This window comes from Neomonachus schauinslandi, chromosome 12 (assembly GCF_002201575.2).
Source record: "Neomonachus schauinslandi chromosome 12, ASM220157v2, whole genome shotgun sequence".
NCBI classification, from domain to species: domain Eukaryota; kingdom Metazoa; phylum Chordata; class Mammalia; order Carnivora; family Phocidae; genus Neomonachus; species Neomonachus schauinslandi.
In genome coordinates this window covers 80,483,277-80,502,835 of record NC_058414.1, presented here as the reverse complement: position 1 = coordinate 80,502,835, position 19,559 = coordinate 80,483,277, and the positions used below count along the sequence as shown (strand labels likewise).

The 19,559-nt window shown below is 37.7% G+C and overlaps 1 pseudogene; it reads right to left on the bottom strand.

The window, feature by feature from the left end:
* Nucleotides 1-11,468: 11,468 nt before the first annotated feature.
* On the bottom strand, nt 11,469-11,620 carry LOC123326460 (annotated as a pseudogene).
* Between the last annotated feature and the right edge of the window lie 7,939 nt (nt 11,621-19,559).

Below are 19,559 nucleotides of genomic sequence, written 5' to 3'. Positions count from 1 at the left end.
CAGGGGAAATGTAAAAGGCAGGTATTCAATAAGAAGATAAGGTACATTGCCCCCAGCACTCTCATTAATCCCATGTAGAAGCATAGAAGATCAAGGAACTTTTTGGATATGCAGTGGTATATTTCACTTTTAATAGTAGACGGGATATCCTACGACCTTTACCTTCTTAGAAGATAACTTTTCCAGCACGGGAATGATGAGATTACTGGGGCTCCAAGGAGTCTCAATGGCAATTCCAGCTGCTTAGAGTTGTGGCCTGGGAAAGACACCTACCCATTATCTGGAGTACCATGGGACTCATGGAAAGTTGGGTTCAGGAACAGCACCTCCTGACAGGAGAAGGAAGGCACTAGACCTTAGAGCAGCAGAGTTTGGGTGCATCTGCTTCTCTTGAGAAGTGGGTCCCAGGTTGCGGGTGACTCATTGTTCAGGTAACAGAGTACTCTCCTGGGGTCATTCCCAGGCAGTCCTGCTTGTCAAACTACTTAAAAATGTGAAGCGTTTGTGGTATTTTGATAAAGTTTGGAAGTAAAACTCACACAATGGCTTCCAATTGAATAGCATGATCTTTTCAGAGCTCAGTGAAATTTGATATAAAATTTGTATTAAAATATTCAGGAAAGAGAGAAGTTGTGGTGTCATCGTCTTTAATTTTCCCAAATGTTCTATAAGATCTGACAGGATAGAAGGACCAAGTCTTCTAAGCCTGAAGCAAGGCTATTGTTGGGGGAGCTGTAGATTCCTAAGGCATGGAGTCTTGTGGAAAGATGTGAATGAGAGATGAGATGGAAAACTGAAGTTTTACCTTTCCCTGACACTTATCTGCTGATGGAAGCAACCCCTTCTCTTATCTACTTTAAAAATATATCTATACACACACACACACACACACACACACACACACACACATATATACATTTTTTTTTTGAGAGAGAGAGAGAACATGTGCACATGTGAATGGTGGGGGGGCCGGTGCACAGAGAGGCAGAGGGAGAGGAGAGAGAATCTGAAGCAGGCTCCATGCCCAGCATTGAACTTGACCTGGGGCTTGATCCCATGATCCTGAGATCATGACCTGAGCCAAAACCAAGAGTCGGACACTTAACCGACTGAACCACCCAGGTGCCCCTACCTAAAAAATATTTTCAATAATTGCACTTTTGATGATTTTGTACAACCTCACATGAGCATCTTGATTCTGTTGTGAACCAATTCCTACCACTTCTTGTTGCCTCTACACCAGTGTTTCTGAACCTGTGTGATTTTTGTCCCCTGGTGGACATCTGGCAATGTCCAGAGACATTTTTCATTGTCACAACTGGGAAGGTACGTGCTACTGGCATCTAATGAATAGAGGCCTGAGATGCTTCTAAACATCTTAGGATGCACAGGACAATCCCTGACAAGATTAAATTATCTGGCTAAAAATCTCAGAGTGCTGAAGTTGAAAAATCCTGCTCAACCATAGTAAGAGTTCCTATATTAGTTTTCTATACTGGGAAACAAATTATGACTAACAGAAGCTTAAAACAATAAAACAGTATCTGTTTATTATCTCACAGTTTCTAAAGTCTAAAAGTCTGGATGTGGATTAGCTGGGTTCGTGGTTTTCTGCTCAAGGTTTCACAAGACTGTAATCATGGTGCTGGCTCAACCACATTCTCATATGGATGTTCAACTGGTTAAGGATCTGCTTCCAAGCTCCCTCAGGTTGCTGGCAAAATTCATTTCATAATGGCTGTGGAATCCATGGCAAAAAATGGAGGTAGGGAGGGAGAGAGAGAGAGAGAGAGAACAAACACCACTTCTTCTTTGAGTCCTAGCTTTAAGGAAGCCCTATGCCCTCTTATAAAGGGTTCACTCAATTAAGACATGGTAACTTGAAGTCAATCAATGATTAGGGACCTTAACTGCACCTGTAAAATCCCTTCTCCTTTGCCATAGAGCATAACAGTGGTATCTTATCACCTTTGCCATATTCAATTGCTTAGAGGCAAGTTACAGATTCCACCACCATTCAAGGCGAGGAAATTATACTTGGGCACTGGAGGTCACCTATGGTTGTGGTCAACATAGTTCCTGCCATAACCAGGAATGAAAAAGAGTCCAGCTTCAAGAGGAGATAGTCATTTTGAACCCATCCTGTGGTTATTTCAGAATGAATAGGGGAAGTAGATTTTAACTGACAGATTCCTTGTATTGTTTCCCTGGCTTGTGAAGTGAGAGTCATTATGGCAGGCAGGGACAAGTAAAAGCCCTTGGAAGTACCGCCAACCCCTATCAAAATAATAAATCAAAACAATATAGCTTCATTAGGGCAAATGTAGAGTAGATAACTGCCATCAGATATCTGAAGGATGCAGGGATGGTGAATCCTGTCACATCCCCATTTATATCACCTACTTGGCCTGTGCAAAGTCCAATGTGCTTGGGAAGTTGAGAGTAGATTTTCATAAACTGAATGAGATGATAATGCCAATTGCAGCTGCCATACTGGATACAATATTTTACTGGGGAAAACCTGGCACCTGGTATGTAGTGACAGACTTGCCAAATGCTGTTGGTTATATTCCCATAAGTAAGGAAAATCAGAAGCAGTTTCCACTTATGTAGCAATGACAACAGTACACCTTTATTGTCTTGTTCTTTCTGTTATATTATGTAGAGGACTTTTGGTCCTCTTGATATCCCTCATAACATCTTGTTGATCCATTGTTTTATGTTAGTTGGATCCAGTAATGAGTAAGTAGCAAGAATTCTACATGCCTTACTGTTAGATATGTTTCCAAGAGTGTAGTAATTAAACTCCCCCAAATTTAAGACTTATCCTATTGGTGAAGTTTCTAGGGATCCATGGTATAGAGCATTTAGAGATGTTGCTTATTAAAGTAAGGAAAACCTTACTTCACTTTACACTACCCATCAAAAGAAGGAGGCACAGTGCTCCATGAGACCTCTTGAGTTTCAGAAGCAGAAAATTCTACATTTGATTATTCTGCTCTGCCTATTTTTTAGATAACCCCTATGGAGGACAATTATGATTGAGACCTGGAGCACAAATTTCTGCAGCAGGTCCAGATTAGAGTCAAGATACCCTACCACTTGGATCCAAAAATACTGGAAGATCTAAGGCAAAGAATTATACTGTAGGAGCATCTAGAAAACCTCAAAGAAGAATTAGAACACAGACTCCTAGAGTTACTACTTAACTGGCCTTAAGGCCAGTTAACATAGAAGAAAAAAGCAGTGGCACCGTATATGGGCAAATCTTCCTGATATTCTGTCCCAGGCTGAGGCCAATGGCTTTCGTACTACCACCCCACTTAGCAGGGAGCTTCTACTTAAACACTAAAGGGAAAATTTCCTAGTTGGCACAATTTTGGTGGTAAATATGGTTGGTTCTGTAATGTGAAAGAAGAGTTTGCCTGAGTATTCAACCTGTCAGTAGCAGAGGCAAATGCCGACCCCTGATATATCACCATTCTCTGGGGGAAAAAAAACTGGCTTGACAGTGGTAGGTTTGTTAGGTTTGACCCCTCCTCTTGCAGAGACACGGCACTTTACTGTTACCAGAAAACATACACATTCTGGGTATGGATTTGCCTGCTGTAGTGGTTCTGTCAGTACTACTTTTTTTTTTTTTCACTTATGAATGCTTTATATACAGCCATGGCATTTCTTATAATAGTGCCTTTGACCAGAGGACATGCTTTTTATAAAAGAAAGTGAGAATACCTGCTGTGACCGATGCTCCATATTTCAGTTTTTTTTTTAGTATAATACATTTGCTTATCAACCTGAGATGGTGTCATATCCTGATGGTAATTTGTGAATCGTCTGTGACTGTGACACAAATGTTTCCCTACACAAAGGAGAGAGTGGCTACTGAAGGGTAACGCGCATAGATGGTTGCAATTATCTTCCCTCAGAACTATTTCCACCTTTTCCCCTTTTGCTCTCTGTTTTGGGAAACTAACATGTATGGGCTATATGAAAGGGCTCCCATGTCATCTGGCTTCAGGTCTGATTCAGTCAACAGTGAGCCCTGCAGAGAGAGCAGAGGGAAGGAGAATGATTAGTGAACAATACTGGGATGTATCCCATCCTGATTTCTTCTCTTTTGCTCTCGTTAGTTTGGCTCTATCCTTTCGTTGAAGGTCACAGTTTGGCTCTCTTTAAAGTTGGTCCTTTCTATATGATTCTGTTGGGTTTAGGTAACTGCTCCCTGCCTTTATCCATCTGGGCTTGGGGTATTAGCAGCACCAGTCTATTTTTTCTAATTTCTATTAATTACTCTGTCTCCTCATCCACTTAGGTTTAAATGTGGTTAACTGTCCACCATTACTAGTCCTGGGGTACTGCACTGTCCCTTGTGGTATAACTTTGTGCCCAAAGTGTTGTAGATAGTGCCTTGTTAATTATTATTGCATTATCCTAATTTGAGCCTGATACCTATTTTCTGTGGTGGTCCTGACTTTTACAATGGCAGAGGCCAGATTACAACTGAAAGAAGGAAAGAGACAGTATCTTAGAGCTCATTATGATACTGCTCTTCAAGAAGGAGCTGGAATCTAGGAAGCTACTGAGATACACCTCTCAATTTTGGAGAAAGAATCAATAACACACAATCAATTAATATTTCTTGTGGATATGGATGGACAAACCAAAGAAATTTAGCAGTTTTGAGAGAAAAATAGAGAGAAAATCAAATGATATATTCAAAGCACTACTGAGAGAACTTCAAGGTGATATAATACTAAGTAGGAGGAAAAACAGGTGTTACCAGAATAGGAAAGACAGATATTAACTGAACTTTAAAGGATTATAAACAAGGAGAGGACAGGAGAAAAAGAGAAAGAAGAAGTGGGGCAGAAAGCAAAAGAAAAACAAAAATAAAAATCTATCAGAAAGATCTACTACTTAATATCCTGTCATATTCAAGCTTTCAGACAAAGATATTCTCTTGAAAGGTTTGTGCCATAATGATGTCCCTCCTTGGACTCCAGGGATACAGGCTTAAGGCACATTTTAAAAAGTTTAATTTCACTAATCTATTGATGGAGATACTTTCTTTGGAATAAATTTAGGACAAAAAGAATCCTTATCACAGACAGACACTTTAATGGTCTAAGTAATTCCTCCTCTGAAAGAGGCAGGGACTATAGCTACCATGAGTTAGAATTTAAGATGTTTGCTCACAAAAAATACTGGCAGCTCAAAGAAGAAATGGAAATCAGAAGAATTTGAAAAGTATTGTTTTCAAGTAAGATGTTGTAGTTTGAACTGCCACAAGAATGAATAAATAAGCTCCACAAGATACTAAAAATCTTAAAGGACACTGAAAATATGGACCATAGATACAGGTAGATTTCTACCCAATCCCCAAACCACCTCTAGATGTGGTAAAACAGTTAGAAAATTAAATTTTTTAAGACTTTCCCCAATTAAGTTTATGTGCACAGATCACAGACTACAGATTGGTAACTATATATTCTGCTTTACCTAGGACACTTCTGGTTTATCTTTGTCTTTCCAGAATCCTGCCTATTTTAGGATGTGTTCCCTCCAGCTCATTCTTTCTCAAAAGTGGCTCAATTTGGGAGATAAGTTATACGGGCATTCTTTTTTTTTTTTTTTTAAGATTTTATTTATTTATTTGACAGAGAGAGACACAGCGAGAGATGGAACACAAGCAGGGGGAGTGGGAGAGGGAGAAGCAGGCTCCCCGCTGAGCAGGGAGCCCGATGCGGGGCTCGAATCCAGGACCCCGGGATCATGACCTGAGCCGAAGGCAGACGCTCAACGACTGAGCCACCCAGGCGCCCCATTATATGGGCATTCTAACTATAAAAAAACTAGCACAGAATGACTGACATTCAGGCCAAAACGTTTTCTCTTTTGTACTTAGGCTTCTTTCTGTGAACATCACTGAGCTACTCTTAGGATCTTTGGCAATGCTAAAGATTAGGTCCAGAACTATAAACTTGTTTGGGATGATGGCACTAGGAACTAGAGATTCTGTTGTTTCTTCGAAATGTCCCAAGTATAGGGACCATGCTTAAGTTCTGATAGGAATATGACTCCTTGTTTTTAGGGTTAGATTTTGCCTCAAACCAAAAAACCCTCATAGTTTCTGCTCCTATGAGGGCTTCAAATAGCATTAATTCCCTCTCCTTCCTGTCTGTCCATCTATATGTGTATTTATGCATGCATGTATTGCTCTATCATCTATTTTCTTTATATCCTCATCAACAGCCTTTATTTGGGGGATCATATATGAAGAGCTTTTTCTTTGTCCAGGTGTGGCTCTACTTATGGAAAGCCCATGTGAAGTCACCTTGACTTTCTGGTCACAGCACAGTAGAGCAATGCAATTGGTAGCACTAGCTCAGCTCCTGGGAGAGCTGCAGGATAGCAATGATGGCAAATTTAAAACAGAAAAATGCCATTTTTGAAATGAGGACACATTCTAGTTGAACATAACTATAACTTCAGAAAGACATTTGGTTGTTGTTGTTTTAAATTCATGGTAATTGAACTTCTTGTATGTTGACTTTCCTCTCCACGGGTTAAGCCAGCATGGCCATTTTGAAAGATTTGCTCCTCTGTGACCTGAAGAGCAATAGACATTTCAAACAGTGGGCTCAGAGGCAAAGCATACTGTGTATGGAAAAACGACTAAAACGTCCTGAAAGGATTTCCAGTGTAGGGCCTTTGGAGAATTGTTCTAGCCCTGTACATGCTTCCCTGCAAAAGACTCAGATTTGAACACAGAGAAACAAAGAAAAACAGAAACAAATCCTGTCATTAAGAGATTAATTTAAACTATCATCTGAGGGTTTCTTGTGCTTCTTTCCATTTTTGTTTTGCTGGTTTTGTTTTATTTTACTTTACTTCTCCCTCCTATACTTGTATTAACATTGAAGAATTCAATTAAACCAGTTCATCAAATGTATTAATCTTGGAGAGAGCCTTGAGCAAATGGGGAAGGAACTCTTGCCTTTGAGGAACACCCTGAGCTCCTTATTTGATTTATAGCTTTCCCTTCCCCATTTGCTCAGCCCCCAATTCCTTTCTATTTTTTAGCTAATTATTTCCTAATTGCCAAATCTAATGGATCATCCTAGTGTTTATTGTTTTCCCTCCCTCTGGCACTGAATGGGAAGTACCCTTCCTCCCTTGATTTCCACCACAGAAGGTAGGTCAATGTCTGACTTTTTGTTGGTCTCCTTTTCTCCATGATGGGATTATCTTTCCCTCCCTGCCCAGTAAGCAATATTCCTCCATGCTATCATTCTTTCTCTTCCCAGCTATACTGCACTGGGACAATGGCATCTAGAAACTTGAATCTTTACTGAATTAAGTTTATATTAATTAAACAACTGGAAAAAGCCAACTAAGTTTAAAACATCCTACATTTTATTTTATTTTATTTATTTATTTATTTTTATTTATTTATTTATTTTTAAAGATTTTATTTATTTATTTGACAGAGAGAGAGACAGTGAGAGCAGGAACACAAGCAGGGGGAGTGGGAGAGGGAGAAGCAGGCTTCCTGCCGAGCAGGGAGCCCGATGTGGGACTCGATCCCAGGACCCTGGGATCATGACCTGAGCCGAAGGCAGACGCTTAACGACTGAGCCACCCAGGCGCCCAAAACATCCTACATTTTAGAAAGCACTCAAGGGCTATGGAAGGAATGAGGAATAGAATAAATGAAATTTCAAAAACAGAAAAGACTTTCTGAAGTAAAATGATAATGCTGACTACCACGATCCATCTTTTTCCTTCCTGAGGATATGTGTCAATCCTTGGTATAGACTGATAGTCTGACTTGGACTTGAGAGCCTATTCTGGGGTAGAGAAAATCCGAAAACTTTTTGTGAAAGAGAGAAAGTGAAGTCAAAAGCATTGGAAATTGAGAATCCTCAAATATATGTCTGGTTTGCCCAAAGAATATTTATTTGCTAGGCTCTGAGATTATGTAGAAGGTCACTGATTTATTCCAAAATCTTGTAAAGGTAAAGTGAAATCTTCTAGAGTTTCATGGTGTTTAAAAAACAAAGATCTATTGAGAGAAGGGATTGGAGTTGGAGAACACGGCCAGTTATCCAGTTAAGGCATAAGCCATATTTTGAAGCTACCACAGTGTAGGAAGCTAGATAGGTAGACTGGAAAACTGCAGGGAAAAGCTGCTCACCCAAAGGACTGCGGATTCCAATGTCTTTAATGCTGAAAAATCAGATATTTAACCAGACACACAATCAAAATCATAGGAAGACTATTTTCAGAGAAAAGGGGTGAAATCACATATAAACTGTGACTTACTAAATTACAACCTACATCTGACCCAGCTTAATTTGTATAAAGAAATCACCTACTCTGAAAGCAGATAATATCTTACAGATTCTTATGGTTATTTATAAATGTCTAGCATCCAAAAAAAACTACAACAACAAAAAATAAAAACTAAATTTGCAAAGAGGCAAGAAAATATGACTGATAATCAAGATTAAAAATAAAAGGAGACACACAAATAATCCAGACTTAGGAGTTTGCATACAAATATTTTAAAACAAGTATAGGGGCACCTGGGTGACTCAGTTGGCGTCTGCCTTTGGCTCAGGTCATGATTCCAGGGTCCTGGGATCGAGCCCCTAATCAGGCTCTCTGCTCAGCAGGGCATCTGTTTCTCCCTTTCCCTCTGCCCCTCCCCACCATTGTGCTCTCTCTCTCACTCTCTGTCTCTAAATAAATAAATAAATCTTAAAAAAAAAGATTTTAAAATAAGTATAATGAATATGGTAAGTAAAATATATGGAAAGATGGCTCAAATAAATGAAAAGATGAAGATACTTGATAGAGAAGGGAATCTGCAAAAAAAGAACTGTATATATATTCTAAAGCTATTTTATATTAAATTGGGAATACAATGAATATATTTAACAGAAAACTAGACGTAGATGAGATGAGATGAGATGAATAATGAATCATATAATAAACAGCAACTTAACCAGATTCACCCTTCTTCAAATAATTTTCCCCCATTTAATCAGAAAGACCATTCTAAAATGCAGATTTTATCACTTCCCTCAAAAAAAAGTTCATAGACTCTAAGTGCACTTAGGATATACAGTTAGTGTACATAGTCTTTAATATGGTTAATACAATCCTACAAGACCACCCCTTTGTATCTTTCTGGAACACACTATTCACTCAGAATATATTACTTAAATAAAATATAAGTTTGTTAGTGGGACAGTGAGGAATCTCACCTACTAAAAATAGAAGATGTAAATATCAGTTTTATCTTGCTAAAATGATTATTTGGGAGATATTACAGGTTCTTTTCCAAAGGCTTGGCCAACCGAGAGTGATGTATTAGAAAATTGAGTCTAGCAGTACATTACAGAGTGGATTTTAGTTGAGATCATTTAATTTTAAAGATAAACTAAGTATTACTTTAAAAAAAAGAAGTATAGACTGGGGGTGCCTAGGTGGCTCAGTTGGTTAAGTATCACTTTTTTTTTTTAAGATTTTATTTATTTATTTGATAGAGAGAGAGACAGCGAGAGAAGGAACACAAGCAGAGGGAGAAGCAGGCTTCCCGCCTAGCAGAGAGCCCAGTGTGGGGCTGGAACCCAGGGCCCTGGGATCATGACCTGAGCTGAAGGCAGGTGCCTAATGACTGAGCCACCCAGCTGCCCCATCTGACTCTTGATTTTGGCTCAGGTCATGATCTTGTGAGTTGGAGTCCCATGTCCAGCTCTGCACTGAGCCTGGAGCTTGCTTAAGATTCTCTCTCCCTCTCTCTCTGCCCCTCCCCTAGCTCTCACACTCTCTCTCTCTCAAAAGAAAAGTATAGACTGTTGGAATAGTACTAATTTCAATGAACTCAAGTTGAGAAATAATCTTCTTTCTTCCTGCGGCTTTCTGTGCCCAATTTTTTTTCAATGCTATATTCACAAACCCTCTGTGACCATTCCAGACTTTGGCAACAGAATGTTGATAATCCTTCACACAATTACAGTTGATATTTATCTTTCTTGGGAACAAAAGTTAAGTGTCAAAACCTCATTGAAGTAATTAAAAATTTTCTAAGATTTAAACAGATTTCTGTATCAATTTTTGTTTGGAGTCAGAATTACTGATTTTACTAGTTGAGTTCCTCAAGACTAAAACCAGATTAAATATGTTAATTATGGAAGAGATAAATATAAAACATTTACAAATTCAGTTTATTAAAATGTAAAAGAAAAATTTCCGAAGGATGTATTCTTCTGATATAAAGCTGAGCCCTATTTTTCTTTCAAATTGAAAATTTTAATGACTTTTACTTCCCTAATAAATTGCATTATATAAAAATATAAGAATTCTTCAACTGTATTGAAGATGATTCTCAAGAACTGTTATGAAAAAAAACTCACATTTAAAAAAAATTTTCTTAAAGATTTTACTCATTTTTTTTTAACAGAGAGAGACACAGTGAGAGAGGGAACACAAGCAGGGGGAGAGGGAGAACAGGCTTCCTGCAGAGCAGGGAGCCAGATGTAGGGCTCTATCCCAGGACCCTGGGATCATGACCTGAGCCAAAGGCAGATGCTTAACGATTGAGCCACCCAGGCTTCCCAAAAAACTCACATTTGAAATAACGCTAGAAATGACATAGCACTTATAATAATATAAGTAATGTAAGATAAATAGAAATATAGTAAAAACTTCCTTTAGCAGAAAAATGGCTTTGAATTTCTTTTGAATTATTTTTAAAATATATTTTTATCATTAATTTTACAACAAATAGACACAATGACTATTAAACTTTGATTATTAAAAGTATTAAGGAGGGGCACCTGGGTGGCTCAGTTGGTTAAACATCAGACTCTTGATTTCGGCTCAGGTCATGGTCTCAGGGTCATGAGATGGAGCCCAGAGTCAGGTTCCATGCTCAGTGGGGAGTCTGCTGGAGATTCTCTCTCTCTCTCTCTTTTCCTGCCCCTACCCACCCCCTCCCCCCATGCACATACTTTCTCTCTCTCTCAAAATAAATAAATCTTAAAAAAAAAAAGAGTATTAAGGAATACAGATTCTTACAATGCAAATAATGGGAAATCACACACTTTCCCCAAAAGGAAATCCAGAGAAACAGTAGTATTTTCTTCTGGCAGAGTTTTACTTAGGTTATATTTTGTCCTTCTGCCTGATTATATAAGTTGATTAGATCATAGTGCTAATCAAACTAAGGTAGTAATATATATAATCTTAATTGAAGCCATGTTATTTCCTATTTCATTGGTCACACGAAATCAAACTTAAGGAGCTTGCCTGTACACTCTGTTAGCCGTGAGAAAGAAGTGGTTATATCAAAGCAAAACAGACTTTATAAAAATATCTCAGAATTCACGAATGCTGGGTAACTGGTGATATCACTACAATTCAAAGCTCTTATATGCATGCGCCTCTTCAATACAAAACAATATTCTTTCACACCAATTCATTTCCTATGCTAAGTGTAAAGATAGCTTTAAGTTGGAGTAAAAATTTTATATACTTAAATTTTAATTAGCAATAATCGCGCCTCGGATAAACCTCATTGGCTACGATACTGCCACTGCACAAAGCTTATACGTAAATTTTAAATACATGCAAAATATACATTTATATGACTGTCTACTCAGGCAAGGCAGCGGTAAGACATACTTGCTTTTAAAAATGGTTTTATATGATATGTGATTTCTATGGCTGTTGGAGTCTGGTAGTTTTATTATGTCTTACAATGCCTTGGTTAAAAGGCATTAAAGCCCAAGATGCAATTTTAAAACCATAATAAATGTGCACTGTAATACAGAAGCTGAGTAATTAAACAAAATTCTAGCAACCTTACAATAATTTGTCAATATTATTGCTTTACATGGGTACATGAACTGCAGAGAATGTTTACAGAAAGTACATATGCAGTGCCTCTCAAACACTCATTATACTTATTTTTATAATATCCTGTAGGTTAAGTGTTATCAGTTCCATTATTCATTTAGAAAAACTTAAGTGCCTTGTTCAGTTCAAATCATGGTTAAACCATACTATAAAACATCTTGCTCTACTGTATATGGAGTAATAATACATTGGATATGTCCCCACTGTGCAAGACAATGCACATATAAACTCACTAAAGCATAATCTACAAGATTTTTTTTTTTTACTTTTTGACAGAGAGACAGTGAGAGAGGGAACACAAGCAGGGGGAGTGGGAGAGGGAGAAGCAGGCTTCCCGTGGAGCAGGGAGCCTGATGTGGGGCTTGAACCCAGGACCCCGGGATCATGACCCTAGACCAAGGCAGACACTTAACGATTGAGCCACCCAGGTGCCCCTAAAGCGTAGTCTTTAAAGAGAATGTTATACTTATTCCTAACACTGGACTTAAGAATTTTTTATTTATCTACTTATTTAGATGTTTATGTTATCCATCTTTAATTATATGTAGATAGAGCAGCCTGTCATTCAGGCATGAGTCTTCATTTGACTCCCAGCTTTCACAATAGAGAATTAACCCTGCCCACTTTACCTTACTGTTAAACCATATGGGATTCTCTGAATTAGTGGCATAAAATCTCTGCTCTGTGGGTACCTCCCAGAGAAGAGAAATTGGAGCTATTTATTGCAGGGACATTGTTGATGATAGTGTTCTATACATCGCAATGTATAGTTCTTATGAGGATTCATGGGACGAGATTCAGTGAGGTCTTAGAAATGGGAATAGACTTCCCTAACTTTGTCTTAACTTTGGGAACTGTGAATCATGTAGCTGAAGATCTTTCTCCCCTGACTGTGATTGCTAGAAGTTCAGAGCAAATTTGTGGCCCAATTCTAACAAGTATGTAGGACCTTATGGCATGTGCTTCATCCCTGGGTTCATTTTATTTCTTTTACCATTAATACACTTCACTGCTATCTCCACAGTTATTTATATTGTTGTGCTGTTTGTGTTTTAAGTTGTCTAGATATGTCATAAATATAACTGTATGCTGATTCATTTCACAGAAAATTTGAGATAGTTTTCTTAGAATACACTCCATATAGTAAAAAAAATCATAGCAAAAGACACATTATCATGAGGAATAAGAGTGTGAATTAAGCAAATACATAGATATGAGTCCAATAAAATTTTAAAAATTGGGCTACACATTTGGTTCAGTACCTTCTTGTGGGCAAAAGAAAAAAGACATATGATTAATTATAAAATTTACATTGTCAAAAAAGGAAGATATTTTTTTAAAAGGAGAATACTAGTTCTGGAAATGTCATTTTTTCCTAAAACAACTTTAAAAGAAAGACATTGTAATGATATTCAACTCTTGAGAGTAATTACTAGCAATGATTTACACTAAATAATCAAATAATTCTCAATGCTAATAAAAGTAATATAAAAACATACTAAGAAAAGAAATTGGGAATATCTTATTTGATAATTACTAGGTAAAGTGTATATAAATACTTTGCTTTAATGGTCAAATTACCTCATATTCAAAGAATATAAAACATGTTTTTTTCAACATGGTTATAAGCCTCATGGGTATACCTTAAGAAAGACCTTACTTTATAAAGAATTTTGACAACACTACATGGCTTCAAATAATAACATGGTCTTGGAAGATTCAGGCTACTTACTTTTCATCTTCAATACCTTCTCACTCCTCATTCTAAGCTTGACAATGAATGTATTAAAGATACGTGTGCATATGGGAATCTAGTATGATTTAGGTGGCATTTAAAACATATGGGTAAGGGGCACCTGGGTGGCTCAGTCATTAAGCGTCTGCCTTTCAGCTCAGGTCATGATCCCAGGGTCCTGGGATAGAGCCCCACATCGGGCTCCCTGCTCCGCGGGAGGCCTGCTTCTCCCTCTTCCACTCCCCCTGCTTGTGTTCCCTCTCTTGCTCTCTCTCTCTCTGTCAAATAAATAAATAAAATCTTTAAAATAAATAAATAAAATAAAACGTGGGTAAGTGTGGACTAATTAAAAAATAACTTGGAAAAAATGATCAATTAAAAAAAGTTAATTTCTAAATTTTGCCATCCATAAAAAATAAAAAAATATAGAGTAGAATATGTTTATGATGCTGAAGCATATAAATTCTTTTTTAAAAAAGATTTTATTTATTTGAGAGAGAGAGCAGGGGGAGGAGCAGAGGAAAAGGGAGAGGGAGATAATCTCTAGCAGACTCCCTGCTGGGGAGACACAGGGCTCCATCCCAAGACCCTGAGATCATGACCTGCGCCGAAACCAAGAGTAGGACGCTTAACAGATTGAGCCACCCAGGTGCCCCAAGGCATATAAATTCTTTAAAATATATCTACAAAATCTCCTTTGTTAGACATTATCAAATGATGATATTTACATAAAAGCTCATGATAAACACATTTCAAAGAAAAACAGCAGACTGGGAGAAAATATCTGCAACACATTTAAAAAGTCACTGTTTGGGGCACCTGGGTGGCTCAGTTGGTTAATCGACTGCCTTCAGCTCAGGTCGTGATCTCAGGGTCCTGGGATTGGTCCTACATTGGGCTCCCTCCTCAGCGGGGAGACTGCTTCTCCTTCTCCCTCTGCAGCTTCGCCTGCCTGTACTCTCCTGCTCTCTGTCAAATAAGTAAGTAAAATCTTTAAAAAAAAAAAAAAGTCACTGTTTTAGTCCATTTGGGCTGCTATAACAAAATACCATAGACATAATAACAGAAATTTATTTCCCTCTCTTCTGAAGACTAAAAGCCCAAAATCAAGGCACCTGCAGATTCGGTGTCTGCTGAGAACTTGCTTCCTGGTTCACTAATGTAGTCTGTTCTATATGTCCTCTTGTGGAAGAAGTGGGCAAGGGAGCTTTAAAGGGTTTCTTCTATAGGGGCTCTAATCCTATTTATAAGGGCTTTTCTGGAACACCTATCACCTCCCAAAGGTCCCACTTCCTAGTATCATCACATTGGGGGATAGCTTCCAATGATTTTGGGGGAACACGTCAGTTTATAAGTAACCACCAAATCAAAGACATCTCTGACACCTTAACTAACGAAGCACATACCCACCCCTAGCCCATCCATCTTTCATTCTTTATCTTGCTCTATGTTGTTTATAGAACTTACCTCTGCCTGCCATAATATTTCATATGAATTTGTTAGTCGGTTTATTGTCTTTAGATAATCTCCCACTAAAATACAATGTCTGTGAAGGAAGAAAGTGTTTTCATTCTTCCAGAACATGGTCTTAGTCATACCAGCGAGCATGTTACATACTGGATATTATGTTTACCCCAACTTTTTTGTACTTTCCTCCATACCCATCATTCCCCAAACCCCCCTGCAACTATAGTTCCAGCTTAGGTTTTGCCAAAAAAGACACTTGTTGATGTTTGGAAAGGAGAAGGGAAGCAGAAGTCAGTATTGCTTATGCCACAGAACTGAGCAGGACACAGACTTCCATGGGTAACAAAGGAGAACTCTTGGCCAGCAGGTTCAGAGAGTCCCCTTATATATCATGACCTGAGCCTATCTTACTTTGGTAGTGTAGGCACCTGGTACCATTGGTAGCAATTTCTGATCGTTTCTGCACTTCCTGTTTTAAAGATTACTATAGTGGCTTCCCTGACCCTCTTTCTGCCAATAGTTCCAACTTTTTCAGCTTCCAATTTCTTGTATAAAGTTATTTTTTGGTATAAAATACCTGGAAGTCACCACTTTCCTGGCTGAATATTCTCTGCAGTCTTCATTTATTTGAAGCAGGGAGATTTTCGTTGGCCACAGTGGTTTCTGACCATACTCCTGGAGAGATTGCTCAACAGGCCACTCAAACACAGTCTCCCCCTTTGTAGGCAAGGAAGAACATGTTCTCATGCAGAGCTCCCACTGGCCAAACAAATGTCAAAAAGTGCTTATTCCTACAGTCATTAAACATACAACTAAGACTCTGAAACCCATACAGAGCTCTGTAACCATCTTAAATTAAGGCTTCGTGATGCCACAGTGCTCAAACTTGAAAACTGTACTCACAAGTCAAATACTATATTATGAACTTTTCTGTCCTCATCAGAATAGTGGCAGAAATTCTTTTCAGGTTGGTGTTAGAGGACACCCAGTTCAGTATATTTTTGGTATTTACTGGAAACACATACCCACACACATGCACATACACACATACACATATATATTTGGAATCTGCAACTGAATAACAAATATGCATTTAAATTTAACACAGCCAAAACAAATAGTTGTTTTCCATTGCTCTCAATCAGCTTCACCTCAATATTCCTCAAGTTGGTAAAATGAAGCACTATCTATCCAGATGCTTAAGTTAAAAAACCTTACAGACATTTCTTAACCCTTCTTTTCCTTCACCCTTGCATTTTTTTCAATTAGTTCTACTTTTGAAATAAGATATCTTAAATCCATGTGCTTCTTCCTTTCTTACTCTTCTCACTTCAGTGCTTGGGTTACTATCATTTCTCTGTGAGATTATTGCTGAGCCATTGGCCTGAACTTCCCATCCCTGCCACAGCCTATCCTTCACAATGATTTTATGTGTATACACAACACACACATTATATTAAATATATACAAATCTATATATGAATATATGTGAATATATTAATATGTATATGAACCATACATATGAATATATTATTATATATTGTTAGTATACTATATATAATAAATAACATTATATATATACATATATGACTAGTTGCTAATCTTTAATTTTTAGATTTAATTGCAAAAATTCTGGATCAGAGACTCTTTTTTAAAAACAGAAATCTCACTACACTGGATCTATCTTCTCCCATAGCCACAGGACATGTGTTTTTTTTAGGTTCCCAATGTGTCAAGCCTTCCTTATGGTGTCCTAACCCTGAACATAGGTATCAGATGCCAATTTTGATTCTTTATACTTATGCTGCCATTTTCCTCATGATAAGATAAAGAGGAAAGAGGGGCGCCTGGGTAGCTCAGTCGTTAAGCGTCTGCCTTCGGCTCAGGTCATGATCCAGGGTCCTGGGATCGAGCCCCGCCATCGGGCTCCCTGCTCGGCCAGGAGCCTGCTTCTCCCTCTCCCACTCCCCCTGCTTGTGTTCCCTCTCTTGCTGTGTCTCTCTCTGTCAAAAAATAAATAAAATCTTTAAAAAAAAAAAAAGATAAAGAGGAAAGAAAAAAACGTTTCCTGGGGTGCCTGGATGGCTCAGTTGGTTAAGCGACTGCCTTCGGCTCAGGTCATGATCCTGGAGTCCCTGGATCGAGTCCCTTATCGGGCTCCCTGCTCTGCGGGGAGTCTGCTCCTCCCTCTGACCCTCCCCCCTCTCATGTGCTCTCTGTCTCTCTCATTCTCTCTGTCTCAAATAAATAAATAAAATCTTAAAAAAAAAAAAAAGGAAAAAAAACGTTTCCTGCACAACAAACACATCTCTATCAAAAAATACACCTAAAGCATAGCATGATTCTAAAAAAAAGTTGAGGGAAACTGTGTATCTCTTTGTAAGTGAAGAATATCCTTACATATTTAATACTGAACTTTAAAACATCCATAGTTCAGATAGTAAAATTTAAGGTGCCCTTATAATACCTCAGCTGTAGGTATTTGAGTATGAGACTACCATTCTAATAATAATTCTTTGTCCATAATAAAGATGTGCATAATGCTTTATGGTTTAAGAATCCCATTAAACACAATATCTCATTTGATCCTCACAACACTGCCAAGAAGAGAGTGTTGAAGATGAAGGAAGGGCTAGCCAGAGAGGCTGATTTGTGCTAATGCATACAGTTAATGATGAAAGCAGGGAGTAAATCTTAGTCTTTGGACATTAAGACCTGAACTTTTTCTAATCCAGGGCATACACATTCTATAACATCTCAGTATAATGTGATTTAACATGTCTATCTCATTTGCTTATCATATTCATATTGATAGCTCAGAGTTCTTCAATCAGAGAATATGAGTGTATTTCTGTAAATCACGACCCTTAAACAGTCTGGTTTAATGAAGAGAATTCAGTCTTTGGTTTACATTCCAGTTCTGACATTTACCACCTTCGTGGGAACTAAAACATGATACAGGTTCATGAATTAAACTTACTTTGCACGGTTATAGATAGGAGAAAATGAGATAATATACATGAAGTGTCTAGCATAGAGTTTGGCTTAATACATGTTAGTGCTATTCCTCTTTCCTCCATAGGGCTAGCCACTTTGCCTCCCCCACCCAATCCATCCCGAGCAAGCACATTACATAAACCAGACCACTGTGTGCCTGCTCAGACCATTGCTCCAACAATGCCCAATAATCCTCTAGCCATGTCTTACAGTTTTTGCTCTAGAAAAAAAAAAAAAGTTCAACAAGTAATAGGCATAAATTGATGTATGAGAGATGATCTTTGGCTATTCTCTACTACCAGGAAAAATCAGAATTTAGGTCTAGATATCTCTCAATACTGAAGCCTGGCAGCTTTTTCCCTAGTAGCAAACTGTATCCTAAACAAATTGTAGTGGTGTCTGGAATCCAAAATTTATCCCTGACATTATTGATTTTTATTATCTAATCAACTGCTCATTAAAATAAAATTATAGGTATATAATATAGGTATACACACACAAAAATTAGGAGGCATTATTTATTTCCTTATTTGTTGAAAATTAATTTGAATTTAAAATTATAACTTCAAATTCATGTTCAGAAATCTGGTGACCCATTTACAGAATTTGTTTTTGGAAAACTTAGGTCATAGACAATTAAAAAGTATTATAGTTATTATCAGAGAGGATAATGGAACTGAGGTAAGAATAGAAAAAGCTATAGCATGGATTATAAGAATGGAGATTTTATTTATTTATTTATTTATTTGTTTATTTATTTTTATTCTCATGTTAATCCCCATACATTACATCATTAGTTTTAGATGAAGTGTTCCACGATTCATTGTTTGTGCATAACACCCAGTGCTCCATGCAGAATGTGCCCTCCTCAATACCCACCACCAGGCTAACCCATCCTCCCACCCCCCTCCCCTCTAGAACCCTGTTTGTTTTTCAGAGTCCATCGTCTCTCATGGTTCGTCTACCCCTCCGATTTCCCCCGCTTCAATAAGAATGGAGATTTTTACCACAGTTTTATTTTATTAACAAAAAGCTATGCTTCATGACCCATAATTAAAAAAAAAGATTAAGAAAGCTATCACCAACTAGGACAAATGTATTTCATATCTTTATACATTGGAATGGAATTTGATAAGAGGGTAGTAAACTCATTTTGGAACTCTCCAAATTAAAAAAAAGCATCTAATTTAGAAAACCATGGTAAACAATTAAAATTGCATTTTTCTTTTTCAAAGAACTAACTTGAGATGTCACTATGTGTTTGCAATTTCTTTTCAAACTAGATGTGTGTCAATTTACTCCTATTTTTCTTCTTGTATCTAAAAATGCAAATAGGCAAGGTACATTAAAAAAATTTCTTTGAGAGGGGAAAAAAAGAACATTTCTCAGAGAAGATTTTGATTGAAAATAGCCTTTGCTTATTCACCAA